Source organism: Triturus cristatus, chromosome 12, assembly GCF_964204655.1.
Source record: "Triturus cristatus chromosome 12, aTriCri1.1, whole genome shotgun sequence".
Classification (NCBI taxonomy): Eukaryota; Metazoa; Chordata; class Amphibia; order Caudata; family Salamandridae; genus Triturus; species Triturus cristatus.
The window spans coordinates 725,440,078-725,458,519 of NC_140595.1; the positions used below are offsets into that span (position 1 = coordinate 725,440,078).

At 40.8% G+C, this 18,442-nt stretch overlaps 5 non-coding genes across 5 annotated transcripts; all 5 read left to right on the forward strand.

Annotated features, from left to right (window-relative positions):
* Positions 1–411: 411 nt before the first annotated feature.
* TRNAS-CGA (transfer RNA serine (anticodon CGA)) lies at positions 412–493 on the forward strand. The gene has a single exon. It is a non-coding gene; the product is annotated as a tRNA-Ser (tRNA).
* Positions 494–4,434: 3,941 nt separating this feature from the next.
* Positions 4,435–4,516, forward strand: TRNAS-CGA (transfer RNA serine (anticodon CGA)). The gene has a single exon. It is a non-coding gene; the product is annotated as a tRNA-Ser (tRNA).
* A 3,938-nt stretch (positions 4,517–8,454) lies between these two features.
* TRNAS-CGA (transfer RNA serine (anticodon CGA)) lies at positions 8,455–8,536 on the forward strand. The gene has a single exon. It is a non-coding gene; the product is annotated as a tRNA-Ser (tRNA).
* A 3,942-nt stretch (positions 8,537–12,478) lies between these two features.
* TRNAS-CGA (transfer RNA serine (anticodon CGA)) lies at positions 12,479–12,560 on the forward strand. Its single transcript has one exon. It is a non-coding gene; the product is annotated as a tRNA-Ser (tRNA).
* Positions 12,561–16,502: 3,942 nt separating this feature from the next.
* Positions 16,503–16,584, forward strand: TRNAS-CGA (transfer RNA serine (anticodon CGA)). The gene has a single exon. It is a non-coding gene; the product is annotated as a tRNA-Ser (tRNA).
* Positions 16,585–18,442: the final 1,858 nt, after the last annotated feature.

Genomic DNA, 18,442 nt, shown 5'->3' on the forward strand with positions numbered 1-18,442 from the left:
TTTCTCTACTGCATTTGGTGAGACAAGTGGGCCTTCTTTTATCTTCCATTCAAGCAATCTTTGACAGACCCCTTTATTATAGAGCTTTTCAAGGATTAAAGATAAGGCACTTACAAAGGAGTCCCAAATACTCAGAGATGGTTGACTTCTGTAATATGGGTCGTAGACTAAAAGCAGCGCAAAAACAGAGTGCAACAGGGTCCAAAAAACTTGAGTGCCACAAGGGAGTTTGAATGCAAGCGTATCCTTTTACAGATCCAGAGATATACTCATGCAATTTTTGTTTTTAGGACAGAACGTGCATGATGAAAAAAACATTGTTTTTAAAAAGCGCATTGCAGAATATCAGTACTTTGATGTGGGAAAACTTCAAAACTTTCAAACAAAATATTTGTAGGCAGCTTACAGCAAGTTGTTGTGGCCGAGTGGTTAAGGCGATGGACTCGAAATCCATTGGGGTATCCCCGCGCAGGTTCGAATCCTGCCAACAACGAAAATCTTTTTATTATCGGCTACAATTTCAGAAGTTAACCTTTAGTATTTCTTCCATTTCAGTTTTATAAATAGGTGGCTTATTTTTGTGTCACTATTGCCTCTCCACATATTTGTTATCGCTACCTCTTTCATGTCTTTGCTACACCTCATTCCTACTTTAGCACTGGTGTAAACGCTTCAAATTATTATACCGTTGCTCTCTCATTCATACCTGCGCATGCACTTGAAAGTTACTTTACCAATAAAAGACGCAAAGAGAGAAATAGAACAAAAGTGCTGGCTGGATTGGCAAACACACTTCATAAAACTGCATTTTCTTTTTTATTCTCCCCCGTGTTACATGCTTAACCTCCCCATGTGTAATTTCTCTTAACCTCCTGTCCCAGGAAGAGAATTTCATCTACAGGCTCTTTCTGTGTTTTTTTCCCTAGTCTGTCTTTCCCATTTCTTAGCTGTGTACCTGTTCCTTTACGCGCTCTATTTAAACGCCATCAATCTCATTTGAGCTCCTTGCTCCCGCTTCTGTTTTCTCCACCTCTCATACTGCCAGTTCTCTCTTTCTCTGTGGTTGGTGGCTACTTTCCTGAGCTTCCGAAGCCACGTGGTTCCTGCCTCTTGTTGTCAGACTTGAATTGGAAAAGGAACCATATTAACAAGCCTTTACCACTCACACACGGCGGAAGTTTATACTTTAATTCAGTGAGCTAAGAAAAGCGTGTTGTGGGTCCCCTACGAGCCATGGTGCTTGCTTCATCATGATTTGGCACCAGTCATTAGCCGCAGCTCTGCTAATGAGCCACTGAGGTCAGTTTCAATATTTACTCAAAAACATAACCATGCAGCCCACCCCTCAACTGTGTATTTATCTTGCTTTTCTGCTGTTCGTGTGATTAGCTGGGAGGAGCTCACGGCGACATCCTCCCTATAAAAGTGTAGATGGATCACTCTCTAACTCTTTCTTGCTTCACATACAAATGGCTTGAAAGATGCAGGGAAGATGCAGGTCTAATAGACAGAATAGAAGGTCTGTGCCAGGTGGGTTTCTCTGCATTGGTGTCCCATCACAGGTCCGCAAGTGTAATGTGTGAACTTTGACTCCTGGCATTTCACAAGCAGGCGGCCAGGAAACGGTTTCAGCCTATCAACCACTGAGGAGACGCAGCCTCTGAATGAGGAATGAGGAAGCAATGAATATATCCAGCCTATCACAGGAATAGCCCTGAGTGTTCCGAATTATAAATTCTCCATGTCACTGTCTGTCGTTGAGCCCAAGTAGCTCGCCGTGATCGTATAGTGGTTAGTACTCTGCGTTGTGGCCGCAGCAACCTTGGTTTGAATCCGAGTTACGGCATTGTGGTTGGCAATGTCACGGCAGTTGGGTGTTAATTTTATAGAATTAGCAAATGTGCCAGTGGTTTTTGTAAAATGTCTATTAAAAACAGATCCTTTCAAATATTTAAACCATCTAACAACAAATGATTTAAACTCGCATGATTATAAGCTGTAGCTATAATGTATTTACTTACATAAATTATCGTTCTTGAACCTATTGGGGGTGGAGGGGGAGCGGAGCTCACCCCCCAGGTGCAGTTGAGTGACCTGTGTTGTGGCTCTCTAGAGGGAAGGCACAAATTTTGCTGTCACCCAGCCCAATCCAGACGTGTATTGGGGCCAGGTTTCAGGCAAATAGAGCAGTAAGTGCAGAGAAATGTTCACTCTCTAAAAGTGGCATTTCTAAAATAGTAAAGTTAAATCCAACCTCACCAGTAAGTAGGATTTTCAATAAATAAATAAAGCTACTCCTCTCCGATATGGAATTACTAAATAAAAAGTATAGGGGAATACACAGAGCTAACCTATGAGAGGGGTAGACCTCACAGTAGTGAAAAATGAAATAGACTGTTTGGTACTTACAGGACACGCGAACCACCAAAGTACATATCTTATTTTTTACTTACATAGCATCATGCACCTAGGACTACCTAGGGCCTACCTTAGGTGTAAATTATATGTAATAAAAGGGGAGTTTAAGGCTTGGCAAGTAGGCTGGGACTCCCCTGGGAGACCCCTGAGTCTATGCCCAGAACCATAACTCTGCCAATCGAGTACTTACCTAAAAGCCGATAACTCACTTTTCTTCCATAGGCTAACATTGAGTGGTTTCACTTGGAAATTCTTCTAAGTGGTGTGGAGTTTTGGAACTTTAAAATATTCATCTAAAATCAGCCGAACAACGAATTCTGATTTACTCACCTGTTATCAGGAGAGACCTCAGTGCTGCATCTTGGAGCTCAGTACTGACCCTGAAATGTAATTTTAACCGTACTTACCAGTAACTCGAATTTCCTTCCATGGGATATCATTGCCTGCTTTTTGCTGAAAATTTTCTAAGTGTCGATTTTTGAAACTTACAAATATTCTTTAAAAATCGTACCAACTGTGAAAACGTAATTGTTTACCTGTTTTAGATAGATGTCCCAGTACTGAGCCTAGGAGCCCAGCACTGGATTACAAAAGTAACGAGAACGTACTTTACCCGTAACTTGAATTTTCTTCCATAGGAAACCATTGACTGTTTTTCTGTGAAATTTCTTCTAAGTGTCGATTTTGCAAACATGTAAATATTCCTTAAAAATCGCCTGTATAACTTAAACGCAGTTTCTCAACTGCTTACAGGTGGTACAGTAGTGCTGGATCTAGGATCCAACACTGACCTAGAAAAAGTAACCATAACCCCACTTACCTGCTAAGTGAATTTCCTTCCTTAGGATAACATTGGTAATTTGATCAGCAAAAGTTTCGAAGTGTCAACTTTTAAAATAGCAAAATATTGCTTAAAAATCACAACAGTAACTAAAACGAATTTACTCACTTGTTTCCAAGAACTGTCCCAGGACTGAATCTAGGATCCAGTCCTGGATTTAGAAAAGTAATCCTGAAAGTAATTAATTGCATATAACTTAAAATTCCCATTGAGCTCAATGTATTATTGTGATTCAAATTGTGTTGCCTATTGCAATAAACTGTAACGATGACCTGCAAAAGTCAATTGCCTATTGCAAAGTATTTAACTAAAGCATCTCATTCTGAGAAAGTATATTTTGATACCTATTGTTGGTTCTAAAATAAAACAACAATATCTTTTGTATGCAAACCAATGGCCTAGAGTTCAGTTCTTGAGTGTGTGAGACCATTTGCTGACTGAGTGTGTACAACAAATGTTTTACACTGTACTCTGATACTGCCTTACTGCTCGGCAAGCTACCACTTTAGAGAGTAAGGTTATATCTAACTTTAGCCTCTGCCTAACCTCTGGGGACTGGGGACTCTGTGCACACTGTACCTATTTGGGAACAGTATATACAGAGCCACTTTCTCACAGTAGTGATAAAGTGATTAGAGTGCTAAGGCCAAAGTAAAGATACAGCAAAACGTGAGGTGAAAAGCAAAAAGGTTGCTGGTAGGCCACCTTAAGGATGCCAGGTCTACCAAAAACTGAACTAAGGATAACATGAGTAAAACATCAGGTTTCTCTACTGCATTTGGTGAGACAAGTGGGCCTTCTTTTATCTTCCATTCAAGCAATCTTTGACAGACCCCTTTATTATAGAGCTTTTCAAGGATTAAAGATAAGGCACTTACAAAGGAGTCCCAAATACTCAGAGATGGTTGACTTCTGTAATATGGGTCGTAGACTAAAAGCAGCGCAAAAACAGAGTGCAACAGGGTCCAAAAAACTTGAGTGCCACAAGGGAGTTTGAATGCAAGCGTATCCTTTTACAGATCCAGAGATATACTCATGCAATTTTTGTTTTTAGGACAGAACGTGCATGATGAAAAAAACATTGTTTTTAAAAAGCGCATTGCAGAATATCAGTACTTTGATGTGGGAAAACTTCAAAACTTTCAAACAAAATATTTGTAGGCAGCTTACAGCAAGTTGTTGTGGCCGAGTGGTTAAGGCGATGGACTCGAAATCCATTAGGGTATCCCCGCGCAGGTTCGAATCCTGCCAACAACGAAAATCTTTTTATTATCGGCTACAATTTCAGAAGTTAACCTTTAGTATTTCTTCCATTTCAGTTTTATAAATAGGTGGCTTATTTTTGTGTCACTATTGCCTCTCCACATATTTGTTATCGCTACCTCTTTCATGTCTTTGCTACACCTCATTCCTACTTTAGCACTGGTGTAAATGCTTCAAATTATTATACCGTTGCTCTCTCATTCATACCTGCGCATGCACTTGAAAGTTACTTTACCAATAAAAGACGCAAAGAGAGAAATAGAACAAAAGTGCTGGCTGGATTGGCAAACACACTTCATAAAGCTGCATTTTCTTTTTTATTCTCCCCCGTGTTACATGCTTAACCTCCCCATGTGTAATTTCTCTTAACCTGCTGTCCCAGGAAGAGAATTTCATCTACAGGCTCTTTCTGTGTTTTTTTCCCTAGTCTGTCTTTCCCATTTCTTAGCTGTGTAACTGTTCCTTTACGCGCTCTATTTAAACGCCATCAATCTCATTTGAGCTCCTTGCTCCCGCTTCTGTTTTCTCCACCTCTCATACTGCCAGTTCTCTCTTTCTCTGTGGTTGGTGGCTACTTTCCTGAGCTTCCGAAGCCACGTGGTTCCTGCCTCTTGTTGTCAGACTTGAATTGGAAAAGGAACCATATTAACAAGCCTTTACCACTCACACACGGCGGAAGTTTATACTTTAATTCAGTGAGCTAAGAAAAGCGTGTTGTGGGTCCCCTACGAGCCATGGTGCTTGCTTCATCATGATTTGGCACCAGTCATTAGCCGCAGCTCTGCTAATGAGCCACTGAGGTCAGTTTCAATATTTACTCAAAAACATAACCATGCAGCCCACCCCTCAACTGTGTATTTATCTTGCTTTTCTGCTGTTCGTGTGATTAGCTGGGAGGAGCTCACGGCGACATCCTCCCTATAAAAGTATAGATGGATCACTCTCTAACTCTTTCTTGCTTCACATACAAATGGCTTGAAAGGTGCAGGGAAGATGCAGGTCTAATAGACAGAATAGAAGGTCTGTGCCAGGTGGGTTTCTCTGCATTGGTGTCCCATCACAGGTCCGCAAGTGTAATGTGTGATCTTTGACTCCTGGCATTTCACAAGCAGGCGGCCAGGAAACGGTTTCAGCCTATCAACCACTGAGGAGACGCAGCCTCTGAATGAGGAATGAGGAAGCAATGAATACATCCAGCCTATCACAGGAATAGCCCTGAGTGTTCCGAATTATAAATTCTCCATGTCACTGTATGTCGTTGAGCCCAAGTAGCTCGCCGTGATCGTATAGTGGTTAGTACTCTGCGTTGTGGCCGCAGCAACCTTGGTTTGAATCCGAGTCACGGCATTGTGGTTGGCAATGTCACAGCAGTTGGGTGTTAATTTTACAGAATTAGCAAATGTGCCAGTGGTTTTTGTAAAATGTCTATTAAAAACAGATCCTTTCAAATATTTAAACCATCTAACAACAAATGATTTAAACTCGCATGATTATAAGCTGTAGCTATAAATTTACTTACATGAATTATCGTTCTTGAACCTATTGGGGGTGGAGGGGGAGCGGAGCTCACCCCCCAGGTGCAGTTGAGTGACCTGTGTTGTGGCTCTCTAGAGGGAAGGCACAAATTTTGCTGTCACCCAGCCCAATCCAGACGTGTATTGGGGCCAGGTTTCAGGCAAATAGAGCAGTACGTGCAGAGAAATGTTCACTCTCTAAAAGTGGCATTTCTAAAATAGTAAAGTTAAATCCAACCTCACCAGTAAGTAGGATTTTCAATAAATAAATAAAGCTACTCCTCTCCGATATGGAATTACCAAATAAAAAGTATAGGGGAATACACAGAGCTAACCTATGAGAGGGGTAGACCTCACAGTAGTGAAAAATGAAATAGACTGTTTGGTACTTACAGGACACGCGAACCACCAAAGTACATATCTTATTTTTTACTTACATAGCATCATGCACCTAGGACTACCTAGGGCCTACCTTAGGTGTAAATTATATGTAATAAAAGGGGAGTTTAAGGCTTGGCAAGTAGGCTGGGACTCCCCTGGGAGACCCCTGAGTCTATGCCCAGAACCATAACTCTGCCAGTCGAGTACTTACCTAAAAGCCGATAACTCACGTTTCTTCCATAGGCTAAAATTTCGTTGTTTCACTTGGAAATTCTTCTAAGTGGTGTGGAGTTTTGGAACTTTAAAATATTCATCTAAAATCAGCCGAACAACGAATTCTGATTTACTCACCTGTTATCAGGAGAGACCTCAGTGCTGCATCTTGGAGCTCAGTACTGACCCTGAAAAGTAATTTTAACCGTACTTACCAGTAACTCGAATTTCCTTCCATGGGATATCATTGCCTGCTTTTTGCTGAAAATTTTCTAAGTGTCGATTTTTGAAACTTACAAATATTCTTTAAAAATCGTACCAACTGTGAAAACGTAATTGTTTACCTGTTTTAGATAGATGTCCCAGTACTGAGCCTAGGAGCCCAGCACTGGATTACAAAAGTAACGAGAATGTACTTTACCCGTAACTTGAATTTTCTTCCATAGGAAACCATTGACTGTTTTTCTGTGAAATTTCTTCTAAGTGTCGATTTTGCAAACATGTAAATATTCCTTAAAAATCGCCTGTATAACTTAAACGCAGTTTCTCACCTGCTTACAGGTGGTACAGTAGTGCTGGATCTAGGATCCAACACTGACCTAGAAAAAGGAACCATAACCCCACTTACCTGCTAAGTGAATTTCCTTCCATAGGATAACATTGGTAATTTGATCAGCAAAAGTTTTTAAGTGTCAACTTGTAAAATAGCAAAATATTGCTTAAAAATCACAACAGTAACTAAAACGAATTTACTCACTTGTTTCCAAGAACTGTCCCAGGACTGAATCTAGGATCCAGTCCTGGATTTAGAAAAGTAATCCTGAAAGTAATTAATTGCATATAACTTAAAATTCCCATTGAGCTCAATGTATTATTGTGATTCAAATTGTGTTGCCTATTGCAATAAACTGTAACTATGACCTGCAAAAGTCAATTGCCTATTGCAAAGTATTTAACTAAAGCATCTCATTCTGAGAAAGTATATTTTGATACCTATTGTTGGTTCTAAAATAAAACAACAATATCTTTTGTATGCAAACCAATGGCCTAGAGTTCAGTTCTTGAGTGTGTGAGACCATTTGCTGACTGAGTGTGTACAACAAATGTTTTACACTGTACTCTGATACTGCCTTACTGCTCGGCAAGCTACCACTTTAGAGAGTAAGGTTATATCTAACTCGAGCCTCTGCCAAACCTCTGGGGACTGGGGACTCTGTGCACACTGTACCTATTTGGGAACAGTATATACAGAGCCACTTTCTCACAGTAGTGATAAAGTGATTAGAGTCCTAAGGCCAACATAAAGATACAGCAAAACGTGAGGTGAAAAGCAAAAAGGTTGCTGGTAGGCCACCTTAAGGATGCCAGGTCTACCAAAAACTGAACTAAGGATAACATGAGTAAAACATCAGGTTTCTCTACTGCATTTGGTGAGACAAGTGGGCCTTCTTTTATCTTCCATTCAAGCAATCTTTGACAGACCCCTTTATTATAGAGCTTTTCAAGGATTAAAGATAAGGCACTTACAAAGGAGTCCCAAATACTCAGAGATGGTTGACTTCTGTAATATGGGTCGTAGACTAAAAGCAGCGCAAAAACAGAGTGCAACAGGGTCCAAAAAACTTGAGTGCCACAAGGGAGTTTGAATGCAAGCGTATCCTTTTACAGATCCAGAGATGTACTCATGCAATTTTTGTTTTTAGGACAGAACGTGCATGATGAAAAAAACATTGTTTTTAAAAAGCGCATTGCAGAATATCAGTACTTTGATGTGGGAAAACTTCAAAACTTTCAAACAAAATATTTGTAGGCAGCTTACAGCAAGTTGTTGTGGCCGAGTGGTTAAGGCGATGGACTCGAAATCCATTGGGGTATCCCCGCGCAGGTTCGAATCCTGCCAACAACGAGAATCTTTTTATTATTGGCTACAATTTCAGAAGTTAACCTTTAGTATTTCTTCCATTTCAGTTTTATAAATAGGTGGCTTATTTTTGTGTCACTATTGCCTCTCCACATATTTGTTATCGCTATCTCTTTCATGTCTTTGCTACACCTCATTCCTACTTTAGCACTGGTGTAAACGCTTCAAATTATTATACCGTTGCTCTCTCATTCATACCTGCGCATGCACTTGAAAGTTACTTTACCAATAAAAGACGCAAAGAGAGAAATAGAACAAAAGTGCTGGCTGGATTGGCAAACACACTTCATAAAACTGCATTTTCTTTTTTATTCTCCCCCGTGTTACATGCTTAACCTCCCCATGTGTAATTTCTTTTAACCTGCTGTCCCAGGAAGAGAATTTCATCTACTGGCTCTTTCTGTGTTTTTTTCCCTAGTCTGTCTTTCCCATTTCTTAGCTGTGTAACTGTTCCTTTACGCGCTCTATTTAAACGCCATCAATCTCATTTGAGCTCCTTGCTCCCGCTTCTGTTTTCTCCACCTCTCATACTGCCAGTTCTCTCTTTCTCTGTGGTTGGTGGCTACTTTCCTGAGCTTCCGAAGCCACGTGGTTCCTGCCTCTTGTTGTCAGACTTGAATTGGAAAAGGAACCATATTAACAAGCCTTTACCACTCACACAGCGCGGAAGTTTATACTTTAATTCAGTGAGCTAAGAAAAGCATGTTGTGGGTCCCCTACGAGCCATGGTGCTTGCTTCATCATGATTTGGCACCAGTCATTAGCCGCAGCTCTGCTAATGAGCCACTGAGGTCAGTTTCAATATTTACTCAAAAACATAACCATGCAGCCCACCCCTCAACTGTGTATTTATCTTGCTTTTCTGCTGTTCGTGTGATTAGCTGGGAGGAGCTCACGGCGACATCCTCCCTATAAAAGTGTAGATGGATCACTCTCTAACTCTTTCTTGCTTCACATACAAATGGCTTGAAAGGTGCAGGGAAGATGCAGGTCTAATAGACAGAATAGAAGGTCTGTGCCAGGTGGGTTTCTCTGCATTGGTGTCCCATCACAGGTCCGCAAGTGTAATGTGTGATCTTTGACTCCTGGCATTTCACAAGCAGGCGGCCAGGAAACGGTTTCAGCCTATCAACCACTGAGGAGACGCAGCCTCTGAATGAGGAATGAGGAAGCAATGAATACATCCAGCCTATCACAGGAATAGCCCTGAGTGTTCCGAATTATAAATTCTCCATGTCACTGTATGTAGTTGAGCCCAAGTAGCTCGCCGTGATCGTATAGTGGATAGTACTCTGCGTTGTGGCCGCAGCAACCTCGGTTTGAATCCGAGTCACGGCATTGTGGTTGGCAATGTCACGGCAGTTGGGTGTTATTTTTACAGAATTAGCAAATGTGCCAGTGGTTTTTGTAAAATGTCTATTAAAAACAGATCCTTTCAAATATTTAAACCATCTAACAACAAATGATTTAAACTCGCATGATTATAAGCTGTAGCTATAATGTATTTACTTACATAAATTATCGTTCTTGAACCTATTGGGGGTGGAGGGGGAGCGGAGCTCACCCCCCAGGTGCAGTTGAGTGACCTGTGTTGTGGCTCTCTAGAGGGAAGGCACAAATGTTGCTGTCACCCAGCCCAATCCAGACGTGTATTGGGGCCAGGTTTCAGGCAAATAGAGCAGTAAGTGCAGAGAAATGTTCACTCTCTAAAAGTGGCATTTCTAAAATAGTAAAGTTAAATCCAACCTCACCAGTAAGTAGGATTTTCAATAAATAAATAAAGCTACTCCTCTCCGATATGGAATTACCAAATAAAAAGTATAGGGGAATACACAGAGCTAACCTATGAGAGGGGTAGACCTCACGGTAGTGAAAAATGAAATAGACTGTTTGGTACTTACAGGACACGCGAACCACCAAAGTACATATCTTATTTTTTACTTACATAGCATCATGCACCGAGGACTACCTAGGGCCTACCTTAGGTGTAATTTATATGTAATAAAAGGGGAGTTTAAGGCTTGGCAAGTAGGCTGCGACTCCCCTGGGAGACCCCTGAGTCTATGCCCAGAACCATAACTCTGCCAGTCGAGTACTTACCTAAAAGCCGATAACTCACTTTTCTTCCATAGGCTAAAATTTCGTTGTTTCACTTGGAAATTCTTCTAAGTGGTGTGGAGTTTTGGAACTTTAAAATATTCATCTAAAATCAGCCGAACAACGAATTCTGATTTACTCACCTGTTATCAGGAGAGGCCTCAGTGCTGCATCTTGGAGCTCAGTACTGACCCTGAAAAGTAATTTTAACCGTACTTACCAGTAACTCGAATTTCCTTCCATGGGATATCATTGCCTGCTTTCTGCTGAAAATTTTCTAAGTGTCGATTTTTGAAACTTACAAATATTCTTTAAAAATCGTACCAACTGTGAAAACGTAATTGTTTACCTGTTTTAGATAGATGTCCCAGTACTGAGCCTAGGAGCCCAGCACTGGATTACAAAAGTAACGAGAATGTACTTTACCCGTAACTTGAATTTTCTTCCATAGGAAACCATTGACTGTTTTTCTGTGAAATTTCTTCTAAGTGTCGATTTTGCAAACATGTAAATATTCCTTAAAAATCGCCTGTATAACTTAAACGCAGTTTCTCACCTGCTTACAGGTGGTACAGTAGTGCTGGATCTAGGATCCAACACTGACCTAGAAAAAGGAACCATAACCCCACTTACCTGCTAAGTGAATTTCCTTCCATAGGATAACATTGGTAATTTGATCAGCAAAAGTTTCTAAGTGTCAACTTGTAAAATAGCAAAATATTGCTTAAAAATCACAACAGTAACTAAAACGAATTTACTCACTTGTTTCCAAGAACTGTCCCAGGACTGAATCTAGGATCCAGTCCTGGATTTAGAAAAGTAATCCTGAAAGTAATTAATTGCATATAACTTAACATTCCCATTGAGCTCAATGTATTATTGTGATTCAAATTGTGTTGCCTATTGCAATAAACTGTAACTATGACCTGCAAAAGTCAATTGCCTATTGCAAAGTATTTAACTAAAGCATCTCATTCTGAGAAAGTATATTTTGATACCTATTGTTGGTTCTAAAATAAAACAACAATATCTTTTGTATGCAAACCAATGGCCTAGAGTTCAGTTCTTGAGTGTGTGAGACCATTTGCTGACTGAGTGTGTACAACAAATGTTTTACACTGTACTCTGATACTGCCTTACTGCTCGGCAAGCTACCACTTTAGAGAGTAAGGTTATATCTAACTCGAGCCTCTGCCAAACCTCTGGGGACTGGGGACTCTGTGCACACTGTACCTATTTGGGAACAGTATATACAGAGCCACTTTCTCACAGTAGTGATAAAGTGATTAGAGTCCTAAGGCCAACATAAAGATACAGCAAAACGTGAGGTGAAAAGCAAAAAGGATGCTGGTAGGCCACCTTAAGGATGCCAGGTCTACCAAAAACTGAACTAAGGATAACATGAGTAAAACATCAGGTTTCTCTACTGCATTTGGTGAGACAAGTGGGCCTTCTTTTATCTTCCATTCAAGCAATCTTTGACAGACCCCTTTATTATAGAGCTTTTCAAGGATTAAAGATAAGGCACTTACAAAGGAGTCCCAAATACTCAGAGATGGTTGACTTCTGTAATATGGGTCGTAGACTAAAAGCAGCGCAAAAACAGAGTGCAACAGGGTCCAAAAAACTTGAGTGCCACAAGGGAGTTTGAATGCAAGCGTATCCTTTTACAGATCCAGAGATGTACTCATGCAATTTTTGTTTTTAGGACAGAACGTGCATGATGAAAAAAAACATTGTTTTTAAAAAGCGCATTGCAGAATATCAGTACTTTGATGTGGGAAAACTTCAAAACTTTCAAACAAAATATTTGTAGGCAGCTTACAGCAAGTTGTTGTGGCCGAGTGGTTAAGGCGATGGACTCGAAATCCATTGGGGTATCCCCGCGCAGGTTCGAATCCTGCCAACAACGAGAATCTTTTTATTATCGGCTACAATTTCAGAAGTTAACCTTTAGTATTTCTTCCATTTCAGTTTTATAAATAGGTGGCTTATTTTTGTGTCACTATTGCCTCTCCACATATTTGTTATCGCTACCTCTTTCATGTCTTTGCTACACCTCATTCCTACTTTAGCACTGGTGTAAACGCTTCAAATTATTATACCGTTGCTCTCTCATTCATACCTGCGCATGCAATTGAAAGTTACTTTACCAATAAAAGACGCAAAGAGAGAAATAGAACAAAAGTGCTGGCTGGATTGGCAAACACACTTCATAAAACTGCATTTTCTTTTTTATTCTCCCCCGTGTTACATGCTTAACCTCCCCATGTGTAATTTCTTTTAACCTGCTGTCCCAGGAAGAGAATTTCATCTACTGGCTCTTTCTGTGTTTTTTTCCCTAGTCTGTCTTTCCCATTTCTTAGCTGTGTAACTGTTCCTTTACGCGCTCTATTTAAACGCCATCAATCTCATTTGAGCTCCTTGCTCCCGCTTCTGTTTTCTCCACCTCTCATACTGCCAGTTCTCTCTTTCTCTGTGGTTGGTGGCTACTTTCCTGAGCTTCCGAAGCCACGTGGTTCCTGCCTCTTGTTGTCAGACTTGAATTGGAAAAGGAACCATATTAACAAGCCTTTACCAGTCACACACGGCGGAAGTTTATACTTTAATTCAGTGAGCTAAGAAAAGCATGTTGTGGGTCCCCTACGAGCCATGGTGCTTGCTTCATCATGATTTGGCACCAGTCATTAGCCGCAGCTCTGCTAATGAGCCACTGAGGTCAGTTTCAATATTTACTCAAAAACATAACCATGCAGCCCACCCCTCAACTGTGTATTTATCTTGCTTTTCTGCTGTTCGTGTGATTAGCTGGGAGGAGCTCACGGCGACATCCTCCCTATAAAAGTGTAGATGGATCACTCTCTAACTCTTTCTTGCTTCACATACAAATGGCTTGAAAGGTGCAGGGAAGATGCAGGTCTAATAGACAGAATAGAAGGTCTGTGCCAGGTGGGTTTCTCTGCATTGGTGTCCCATCACAGGTCCGCAAGTGTAATGTGTGATCTTTGACTCCTGGCATTTCACAAGCAGGCGGCCAGGAAACGGTTTCAGCCTATCAACCACTGAGGAGACGCAGCCTCTGAATGAGGAATGAGGAAGCAATGAATACATCCAGCCTATCACAGGAATAGCCCTGAGTGTTCCGAATTATAAATTCTCCATGTCACTGTATGTCGTTGAGCCCAAGTAGCTCGCCGTGATCGTATAGTGGATAGTACTCTGCGTTGTGGCCGCAGCAACCTCGGTTTGAATCCGAGTCACGGCATTGTGGTTGGCAATGTCACGGCAGTTGGGTGTTATTTTTACAGAATTAGCAAATGTGCCAGTGTTTTTTGTAAAATGTCTATTAAAAACAGATCCTTTCAAATATTTAAACCATCTAACAACAAATGATTTAAACTCGCATGATTATAAGCTGTAGCTATAATGTATTTACTTACATAAATTATCGTTCTTGAACCTATTGGGGGTGGAGGGGGAGCGGAGCTCACCCCCCAGGTGCAGTTGAGTGACCTGTGTTGTGGCTCTCTAGAGGGAAGGCACAAATTTTGCTGTCACCCAGCCCAATCCAGACGTGTATTGGGGCCAGGTTTCAGGCAAATAGAGCAGTAAGTGCAGAGAAATGTTCACTCTCTAAAAGTGGCATTTCTAAAATAGTAAAGTTAAATCCAACCTCACCAGTAAGTAGGATTTTCAATAAATAAATAAAGCTACTCCTCTCCGATATGGAATTACCAAATAAAAAGTATAGGGGAATACACAGAGCTAACCTATGAGAGGGGTAGACCTCACGGTAGTGAAAAATGAAATAGACTGTTTGGTACTTACAGGACACGCGAACCACCAAAGTACATATCTTATTTTTTACTTACATAGCATCATGCACCTAGGACTACCTAGGGCCTACCTTAGGTGTAAATTATATGTAATAAAAGGGGAGTTTAAGGCTTGGCAAGTAGGCTGCGACTCCCCTGGGAGACCCCTGAGTCTATGCCCAGAACCATAACTCTGCCAGTCGAGTACTTACCTAAAAGCCGATAACTCACTTTTCTTCCATAGGCTAAAATTTCGTTGTTTCACTTGGAAATTCTTCTAAGTGGTGTGGAGTTTTGGAACTTTAAAATATTCATCTAAAATCAGCCGAACAACGAATTCTGATTTACTCACCTGTTATCAGGAGAGGCCTCAGTGCTGCATCTTGGAGCTCAGTACTGACCCTGAAAAGTAATTTTAACCGTACTTACCAGTAACTCGAATTTCCTTCCATGGGATATCATTGCCTGCTTTCTGCTGAAAATTTTCTAAGTGTCGATTTTTGAAACTTACAAATATTCTTTAAAAATCGTATCAACTGTGAAAACGTAATTGTTTACCTGTTTTAGATAGATGTCCCAGTACTGAGCCTAGGAGCCCAGCACTGGATTACAAAAGTAACGAGAATGTACTTTACCCGTAACTTGAATTTTCTTCCATAGGAAACCATTGACTGTTTTTCTGTGAAATTTCTTCTAAGTGTCGATTTTGCAAACATGTAAATATTCCTTAAAAATCGCCTGTATAACTTAAACGCAGTTTCTCACCTGCTTACAGGTGGTACAGTAGTGCTGGATCTAGGATCCAACACTGACCTAGAAAAAGGAACCATAACCCCACTTACCTGCTAAGTGAATTTCCTTCCATAGGATAACATTGGTAATTTGATCAGCAAAAGTTTCTAAGTGTCAACTTGTAAAATAGCAAAATATTGCTTAAAAATCACAACAGTAACTAAAACGAATTTACTCACTTGTTTCCAAGAACTGTCCCAGGACTGAATCTAGGATCCAGTCCTGGATTTAGAAAAGTAATCCTGAAAGTAATTAATTGCATATAACTTAAAATTCCCATTGAGCTCAATGTATTATTGTGATTCAAATTGTGTTGCCTATTGCAATAAACTGTAACTATGACCTGCAAAAGTCAATTGCCTATTGCAAAGTATTTAACTAAAGCATCTCATTCTGAGAAAGTATATTTTGATACCTATTGTTGGTTCTAAAATAAAACAACAATATCTTTTGTATGCAAACCAATGGCCTAGAGTTCAGTTCTTGAGTGTGTGAGACCATTTGCTGACTGAGTGTGTACAACAAATGTTTTACACTGTACTCTGATACTGCCTTACTGCTCGGCAAGCTACCACTTTAGAGAGTAAGGTTATATCTAACTTTAGCCTCTGCCAAACCTCTGGGGACTGGGGACTCTGTGCACACTGTACCTATTTGGGAACAGTATATACAGAGCCACTTTCTCACAGTAGTGATAAAGTGATTAGAGTGCTAAGGCCAACATAAAGATACAGCAAAACGTGAGGTGAAAAGCAAAAAGGTTGCTGGTAGGCCACCTTAAGGATGCCAGGTCTACCAAAAACTGAACTAAGGATAACATGAGTAAAACATCAGGTTTCTCTACTGCATTTGGTGAGACAAGTGGGCCTTCTTTTATCTTCCATTCAAGCAATCTTTGACAGACCCCTTTATTATAGAGCTTTTCAAGGATTAAAGATAAGGCACTTACAAAGGAGTCCCAAATACTCAGAGATGGTTGACTTCTGTAATATGGGTCGTAGACTAAAAGCAGCGCAAAAACAGAGTGCAACAGGGTCCAAAAAACTTGAGTGCCACAAGGGAGTTTGAATGCAAGCGTATCCTTTTACAGATCCAGAGATGTACTCATGCAATTTTTGTTTTTAGGACAGAACGTGCATGATGAAAAAAAACATTGTTTTTAAAAAGCGCATTGCAGAATATCAGTACTTTGATGTGGGAAAACTTCAAAACTTTCAAACAAAATATTTGTAGGCAGCTTACAGCAAGTTGTTGTGGCCGAGTGGTTAAGGCGATGGACTCGAAATCCATTGGGGTATCCCCGCGCAGGTTCGAATCCTGCCAACAACGAGAATCTTTTTATTATCGGCTACAATTTCAGAAGTTAACCTTTAGTATTTCTTCCATTTCAGTTTTATAAATAGGTGGCTTATTTTTGTGTCACTATTGCCTCTCCACATATTTGTTATCGCTACCTCTTTCATGTCTTTGCTACACCTCATTCCTACTTTAGCACTGGTGTAAACGCTTCAAATTATTATACCGTTGCTCTCTCATTCATACCTGCGCATGCAATTGAAAGTTACTTTACCAATAAAAGACGCAAAGAGAGAAATAGAACAAAAGTGCTGGCTGGATTGGCAAACACACTTCATAAAACTGCATTTTCTTTTTTATTCTCCCCCGTGTTACATGCTTAACCTCCCCATGTGTAATTTCTTTTAACCTGCTGTCCCAGGAAGAGAATTTCATCTACTGGCTCTTTCTGTGTTTTTTTCCCTAGTCTGTCTTTCCCATTTCTTAGCTGTGTAACTGTTCCTTTACGCGCTCTATTTAAACGCCATCAATCTCATTTGAGCTCCTTGCTCCCGCTTCTGTTTTCTCCACCTCTCATACTGCCAGTTCTCTCTTTCTCTGTGGTTGGTGGCTACTTTCCTGAGCTTCCGAAGCCACGTGGTTCCTGCCTCTTGTTGTCAGACTTGAATTGGAAAAGGAACCATATTAACAAGCCTTTACCACTCACACACGGCGGAAGTTTATACTTTAATTCAGTGAGCTAAGAAAAGCATGTTGTGGGTCCCCTACGAGCCATGGTGCTTGCTTCATCATGATTTGGCACCAGTCATTAGCCGCAGCTCTGCTAATGAGCCACTGAGGTCAGTTTCAATATTTACTCAAAAACATAACCATGCAGCCCACCCCTCAACTGTGTATTTATCTTGCTTTTCTGCTGTTCGTGTGATTAGCTGGGAGGAGCTCACGGCGACATCCTCCCTATAAAAGTGTAGATGGATCACTCTCTAACTCTTTCTTGCTTCACATACAAATGGCTTGAAAGGTGCAGGGAAGATGCAGGTCTAATAGACAGAATAGAAGGTCTGTGCCAGGTGGGTTTCTCTGCATTGGTGTCCCATCACAGGTCCGCAAGTGTAATGTGTGATCTTTGACTCCTGGCATTTCACAAGCAGGCGGCCAGGAAACGGTTTCAGCCTATCAACCACTGAGGAGACGCAGCCTCTGAATGAGGAATGAGGAAGCAATGAATACATCCAGCCTATCACAGGAATAGCCCTGAGTGTTCCGAATTATAAATTCTCCATGTCACTGTATGTCGTTGAGCCCAAGTAGCTCGCCGTGATCGTATAGTGGATAGTACTCTGCGTTGTGGCCGCAGCAACCTCGGTTTGAATCCGAGTCACGGCATTGTGGTTGGCAATGTCACGGCAGTTGGGTGTTATTTTTACAGAATTAGCAAATGTGCCAGTGGTTTTTGTAAAATGTCTATTAAAAACAGATCCTTTCAAATATTTAAACCATCTAACAACAAATGATTTAAACTCGCATGATTATAAGCTGTAGCTATAATGTATTTACTTACATAAATTATCGTTCTTGAACCTATTGGGGGTGGAGGGGGAGCGGAGCTCACCCCCCAGGTGCAGTTGAGTGACCTGTGTTGTGGCTCTCTAGAGGGAAGGCACAAATTTTGCTGTCACCCAGCCCAATCCAGACGTGTATTGGGGCCAGGTTTCAGGCAAATAGAGCAGTAAGTGCAGAGAAATGTTCACTCTCTAAAAGTGGCATTTCTAAAATAGTAAAGTTAAATCCAACCTCACCAGTAAGTAGGATTTTCAATAAATAAATAAAGCTACTCCTCTCCGATATGGAATTACCAAATAAAAAGTATAGGGGAATACACAGAGCTAAC